We start from the raw sequence: 7,598 nt of genomic DNA, 5'->3' as shown, positions 1-7,598 counted from the left end.
AAAATTCTCCTTGGCTTTCTTGCTCAAATTTTCCTCCTGTCTCTGACCTCCTCTTCATTTGACAAATCGATAGTAGTTATCTTTATTTGAGCATCTGTTTGTGCAGAGATTCTTTGGTTTTTTGGCAAGTCCCACTCCCTCTGACCTTTAACTGCTAACCTTCAGAATTTGTCTTTGATCTTCTTCTCAGTCTACTTTCTCCAAGCAACCTCATCCATTCCATGTCACCCAGGCGGAGGAGTGCAGTGGCACAACCCCGTCTCACTGCAATCTCCGCTTTCTGGGCTCAAGCAGTCCTCTCACTTCAGCCTCCCAAGTAGCTGGGACTACAGGTGCACGTCGCCACACCCGGCTAATTTTTTGTGTTTTTAATAGAGATTAAAACTATTAGATCTCATGGTTTAATAGTTTTCACTATTAAATGGTTTCACCATGTTGGCCAGGATGGCCTCCAACTCCTGAGCTCCAGTGATAACACCCACCTTAGCTTCCCAAAGTGTTGGGATTACAGGTGGGAGCCACCGCACCTGGCCTCCTCTGAGCTGGCACACACATTCAACAACTCACTGGTGTCCCTGTCTGCGCTGCTGCACAAGCACTTAAAACGTTATGTCCAACCACACTCCACACCCATCCTGCTCTACTTTGGGCTAATACCAAGCCCTCCATCTGGTTGCCCACACCAGAAACCCCAGCTTCACCTTGACTCAATGCTTAGCATCTCAATTATCTCTCCAGTTCATCCACTTCCCTTCCCCACTGCTCAGTACCCTCAGCTGAAGCATTTAACTGGGCTGTACTTCCAGAGTTCACCCGTTCTAATCCATTCTCCAAATTGATCTCTCTAAAATGCAAATCAGGCCAGGTATAATGGCTCACACCTGTAATTCCAGCACTTTGGGAGGCCGAGGCAGGAGTCTTGAGCTCAGGAATTCAAGACCAGCCTGGGCAACAAAGCGAGACCATTTATACACGCGTGCGCGCACACACACACAGACACACTAGATGGGTGTGGTGATGCATGCTTGTAGTCCTAACTACTCCAGAGGCTGAGGCAGGAGTATCGCTTGAGCCCAGGAATTCAAGGCTGCAGTAAGCCGTGATCACACCACTGCACTCCAGCTTGGATGACAAAGCGAGACCCTGTCTCCATCAAAAAAAAAAAAAAGCATATTAGTCTTAAATATCTTCTGTGCTTTCTTGTTACCAAATAAAGCCCAAATTCTTCAATGTGTACACGTGGCTGCCCAAGGCTTGAACTGCTGCTTGCCTCTCCAGCCTCCTGTCTCTTCATTCTTCTCCCACCTCACACTCAGAACTGCTTTTTACTTCCTCCGAAGACCCAGGCCTTCTGTCAGCTGGCCTTTGCACATACCATTCCTTCTGCCTGAAATGCCCACCTCTTTTGATTCTCGCCATTTTCTGCCTAGATCTGGTAGATCTACTAGTTATTTAGGAGGTTTTTAAAGACCTCCTTCAAGAAGCCCTCCCTGATTTCTCCCACCAAGGCTGACCTAGGTTCTCTGTTTCCCCAGTACCCAACGTTGCCCCGCATTGCCGCCCCACCATATTTTCATTATTCGCCTAGTTTATTTGCCTAACTTGTCCCACATTTATTCACCATTATAAACCCTAGCATATAATTTATGGTCACATATTCATTTGCTAACAGTGGCTGCCTTCCCCGAGTACCTAAATGTCTCTTCTCACTCCGCCTCCAGTGACTAAATGCTCCTGCTAAGGACTTTTTCAATTAGTTTTGCTTTTGAAAAACCCTTGTTTTTCTTTATGTGCGCAGACAAACAGTGTCTCTGGAATCTCCAGCTGCCGTGAGATGATGAGAAGACATGAGCGTGGGCAGAGATTCTGTGGCTTTGTCCCAGACAACACCCAACCTTCTTGTATCGATTATAAATGAAACACTTCCACTTCCTTGGCAAGTGCACTTTGCTGTTTCTAGGGTTCAAGTTTCTGTTCCACCCTCTCATCCTTTACTGTTAAAGCTGTAGGGGCCCTTCCAAGCCAAACCACGTAAATGGGAAGATCATGGGCTTCGGCCTCAGATTTAAGTTCAGATCCTCATCTGAGGATCCCTTCATGGGCTCCTCATTTGCACAGAGGAAGTCATGTTGACCTCAAGGTTGTTACAGGGATTAAAGAATGGCTGGTTATTATACACTGGCTATGTAATACTGATGAGAATCACATGCATTGTTCCTCATTCCTCACAGCCACTCAAAGAGGTAGATGCTATTATATGGAGAAAATCTGTATTAAGAAACCTGCACTCAAGTAGGCATTCACTAAACTTTAGCTGAATCAGAATGATGCGGCCAGCCAGGCGCAGTGGCTCACACCTGTAATCCCAGCACTTTGGGAGGCCATGGCAGGCAGAGCACAAGGTCAGGAGATCGAGACCATCCTGGCCAACATGGTGAAACCCCATCTCTACTAAAATACAAAAAAATTAGCCAGGCATGGTGGTGCACACCTGTAGTCCCAGCTACTCAAGAGGCTGAGGCAGCGGTATCGCTTGAACCTAGGAGGCGGAGGTTGCAGTGAGCCAAGATCGTGCCACTGTACTCCAGCCTGGCTAAAGAGCAAGATTCCGTCTCAAAAAATAATAATAATAATACAAAAAAAAATAGCTGGGTGTGGTAGCGCATGCCTGTAATCCTAGCTACTTGGGAGACTGAGGCAGGAGAATTGCTTGAACCCAGGAGGAGGCGGAGGTTGAAGTGAGCCAAGATCACGCCACTGCACTGCAGCCTGGGCGACAGAGTGAGACTCCGTCTAAAAAAAAAAAAAAAAAGAATCATGTGGCCTAACCCCTCATGCAGGTGAGAACATGCAGACTGAAGTGCCTTGTTCAACATCAAAAGCCATTTTTACATTTGTGTTTCTACTTCATCTTTCCATTAACCTGGCTTCTGGTCTGTTTATTTTCTGGCATTGTTTGATCGAAAGGATCAACTAACACACCAATAGCCGTGTCTCATTCATCCTATACCAGATTCTGCTCCACATTTCCATCTGCCTCCATACTCCTAAGTCAGTATGCCTTTTCAGAAAGAGATGTTTAACAAAAGCATTCTTTCCAACTACCCTCTACAATGTAGCCCACTGGTGATGGGCATTTGCCATTTGTTCGCTGGAATCTGGGCAGTACCTTTGGTGCACGTACTCAGTGTTTTCCCAATCAGTGAGTTATTTATTTTTAATAAAATCATATCCCAGACCGGGCACAGTGGCTCACACCTGTAATCCCACCCCTTTGGGAGGCTGAGGTGGGCAAATCATGAGGTCAAGAGATCAAGACCAAATAATGAGGTCAAGAGATCCTGGCCAACATGGTAAAACCCCATCTCTACTAAAAGTACAAAAATTAGCCGGGCATGGTGGCAGGTTGCCTGTAGTCCCAGCTACTCAGGAGGCTGAGGCAGGAGAATCGCTTGAACCCGGGAGGCAGATGTTGCAGTGAGCTGAGATCAGGCCACTGCACTCCAGCCTGGGTGACAAGAGTGAGACTCTGTCTCAAAAATATCTATATTTATATAGATATATATATCTGGTAGATAATTACCTTTAGAGATCCTGGGCATTACATAGAGCTGGGACTTGGCAAAGAGTTAGACAGAGATAAGGAGTTTTCCATCAAGTCTTATTCCCGTGACCTAGTGTGAGCAGCCTCTGATTCTTGTGCAGTTCTTGAACTCTGATTCATGTTCCAAAGATTTCAGAGGTTTACGAGTGTCTAAGCCTTTTTTCTGTATGCAGAGTATAAACCAGCATCTCTAAAATAACAACAGGGATGGGTCCTGGGGAAATTCCTTCCTTAGTTCCGGATTAGAAGCTTGATGGAGGGATTCACTTACACCTCACTGTCAGTCCCCAGTAATCTCTTGTCTGAGCAGCTCTCAGGCACGTATAGCACATGGTTTGCAAGCTGATTACTTGTTCTCCTGTGGTTTCCTGTGTCTGTACAATGTCTGTTTCCTAACCAGTCTATAAATAAGCTCCTGAAGGGCAAGTCCCAAAGTATCCCCCAAAGTCCCCATCACAGCGCTTGATACACGAGGCCTATTGGTATCAGATTAAATCATCGAGTTAGCTCTGGGGAATCTGATGATGCCCTTGTTCCTGACTGAGTTTCTTCATGGCACTTACACCCACCTGGCATCATAGCTGTTATTGTCTGTCTCCCCTGATTAGCCCGTAAACCGAATGAGGATAAGGAGTTTATTTTTGATGACTGCTGTTTTCCTAGTGCCTGGAGCAGTTTCTGGCTCATTGTAGACTCCTCAGTAAATAGTTATTGGATGGACAATAGCGGTGAAAATGTATTTAGCTCCTGTGTGCTAGGCACTGCGTTCAGTACTTGGCCGCCCTTCATCCTCACAATTCTACAGTGAGGTAAATCTCACAGATAAAGGAAATAGAGCTTAGAGATGTTATGGGTGCATAGTAATTTACAGGACTGGAATTCAAACACAGGGTTGTCTAACTATAACACCTGTTTCTTTTGGTTTTGTTTTACTTATTTCTCTTTTTTTATTTCTTTTTTTGTTTTATTTTTAATTTGAGATGGGGTCTCACTGTGTTGCCCAGGCTGTCTCAAACTCCTTAGCTCAAGCGGTCTTTCTGCCTCAGCCTCCCAAACTGCTGGGATTACAGGCGTGAGTCACCGTGCCCGGCCTATTTTCAATTATTTCTTAACCACTATGGCAGTGATTCGGCAGATTTGGAGTCCACCTCAGGGATCCGGCAAGTTTAGCAGGTACTCAGATGATTCTGAGAAGGATGGCCCTGAGGCCTCCACACTAAAACTCTCCCATCTAAAGTTGCCTCCAGAAGACCTGAGTCTCCTGGCCATTTCAATGAAGCACAGATACAGGAATAGTGCACACCCCAGGACCCTCCACCAGCATGGATGACAGCAGACATCAGCAAAAGGCCTCCCTGAAAAACAGGTTTCTCCAGACGGTACTCAGGGTCTTACCACCAATAGAGTAAGACATTTCTAGAGACAGAATATACTTCCCCAAGGGGAGTTCCCCAACCACAAAACCGATTGGCCAAGTGGGAGCAGGTGGGAGTGCTGTCTATGGCCCCTTGGACGGGTCTCTCTGTAGGACACATGACACATGGCAGCAGGCCTGCCAGATTCCCCATCTCCAGGCTCTGCTAACCTCGCCATGGCAATTGCTGTTCATCATCAAAAAGGCGTTGGGCTGGCCGGGTGCGGTGGCTCATGCCTGTAATCCTAGCACTTTGGGAGGCCGAGGTGGGTGGGTCACTTGAGGCCAGGAGTTTGAGACCAGCCTGGCCAACATGGTGAAGCCATATCTACTAAAAAAACTAGCCAGGCAAGGTGGCGGGCACCTGTAGTCCCAACTACTCAGGAGGCTGAGGCAGGAGAATGGCGTAAACCCGGGAGGCGGAGCTTGCAGTGAGCTGAGATCCCGCCACTGCACTCCAGCCTGGGCGACAGAGCAAGACTCTGTCTCAAAAAAGAGAAATACAAAAAATAGCCAGGTGTGCTGGCGGGCACTTATAATCCCAGCTACTCGGGAGGCTGAGGCGTGAAAATTGCTTGAACCCAGGAGGCAGAGGTTGCAGTAAGCTGAAATTGTGCCACTGCACTCCAGCCTGGGCGACAGAGTGAGACTCTGTCCCAAAAAAAAAAAAAAAAAAAAAAAGGCTTTGTGTGTATATGACCCTAACAGCAGCCCATATTTTGAGATGCTTCTGGCTGTCTTTCCTGGAGCCCATGCTTGGCATACCATGGAGCCCAGAGGCCACAAGAGCCAGCAGGGGCAGCCAGAACGCGCCACTTCTCTTGGAAAGTGTCCTGGCCTGAGACTGCAGCTTGCAGCAACCCAAGGAGATCTATACACATCCGATGATGCAAGCAAACAGTGCCTATGAATGGGTGCCATGGAGTCAGTCCTTGCCCTGGAAGCTCCAGGCCTCAGGCCTGCCCCATCGTGGCCCGGACAAAGGTGCTTCAGCCTCTCGTCGGTTCTCCAAGGGGAACTCTGTTCAGTCACACCAGTCACACAACAGGGGGAAGCCAGCAACAGGGGGAAGTGAGAGGGCCACGCTCCAGGGGCAGGTGAGGACAGCAGGGCCAGACTCCTGTAAGCAGGCAAAGCACACACTGGAGCCAGCACAGCAGAGGCCCGGCAAAAATAATTTCATTTTTCTTAAAATAATTTGATCAACATTTGTTTGTCATTGAAATAATCTTTAAGAGAAAAAAGGAACAAGTCATCAGACTTCCTTGTATTTATTCTGTGGCTTACAGCTGTTGTTGTTTTTAACGGGGACAAGAAGTGGGGGGTGAGTAGAAGGCACCGTAATCTTTTTAGTGCTTAGAGTCTTTAAATGTCTTAATCCAGACCCAAACAGGGACACATAATCTGTGCTTGGTCCCTCAACATTCTCAAGCCACTGGTTCAAGATAAAGTCATACTCTGGCGGTGGAGCTGATACTGACAAGGATAATGAACGTGGAGAAGCAACACATCGCAGGGCAAAGTCCACTGACCTGACCGGACTGTGGGGAATCCAGTCAGCAGACTGGACCCAGCTCAAACTTCTGTATCAGGTTACAGACGATGGAAGAGCCTCCTTCACTCATTCGCACATTCAGTAGTGAATTTCAACAACGTCTGCAGCCCAGCAACCACTGGCACTCCTGGTAACGGGTATCTGTACCTTCATTTCTTCTTAAGGGAAGTGGCCACCTCCTAGCTCAGCCCAGATGCCAGCCCACACATTCCATCCACCAGGTGACAATGATTGGTTCAGGGAAGAAGCACGTGACCAAGTCAGGCCAATCAGATCTAATAAGACTCAATTCTGGGGTATCTGTTCTGGCTATTGTGAACCCATCTCTATCAATCAGGATCTACCCACCTACCTACCTACCTGTCTTACCTCTCTATCTAATCTATCTTACCTATTTATCTATCTATCTATCTATCTATCTGTCTATCTATCAATCATCTATCTATCTATCATCTTCCACTGATGATGTAGCCTGAAGCTGCTCCTTCCACCATGTAGATCCTGAATGTGGCACCAACCCAGAAGAAGATGAGCTAACAAGCAGATCCAGACGGACTCTCCTAAGCCCTACATCCAGCTGTGCCTCTACTTCCAGACTGTGTAGTTCCAGGCAGCAAGTTCTATTTGCTTAAGCAAAACACAGGCTACTTGGAGGTGAATTTCTGGCACTTGATACCAAAAGAGCACTTTAAGAGGAGCCTTGATGGGGGGTATCATGGACTTAGTTGTGTCCTCCCAAAATTCATATGTTGAAGCCCTAACCCCCAGTACCTTCAGAATGTCACTATATTTGGGTGGGCACGGTGGTTCATGCCTATAATCCTAGCACTTTGGGAGGCAAAGGCAGGATTACTTGAGCTCAGGAGTTTGAGACCAGCCTGGGCAACATACTGAGACTTTGTCTCTTTAAAAAATTTTGAAAAAATTAGCCAGGTGTGGTAGTGCATGCCTGTAGTCCTAGCTACTTAGGAGGCTGAGGCCAGAGGATCACTTGAGCTGGGGAGGTTGAGGCTGCAATACGTTGG

Source organism: Mandrillus leucophaeus, unplaced genomic scaffold (assembly GCF_000951045.1).
Source record: "Mandrillus leucophaeus isolate KB7577 unplaced genomic scaffold, Mleu.le_1.0 Scaffold555, whole genome shotgun sequence".
Classification (NCBI taxonomy): domain Eukaryota; kingdom Metazoa; phylum Chordata; class Mammalia; order Primates; family Cercopithecidae; genus Mandrillus; species Mandrillus leucophaeus.
The sequence above is the reverse complement of the archived record's forward strand: the minus strand, read 5'-3'. Positions refer to the sequence as shown.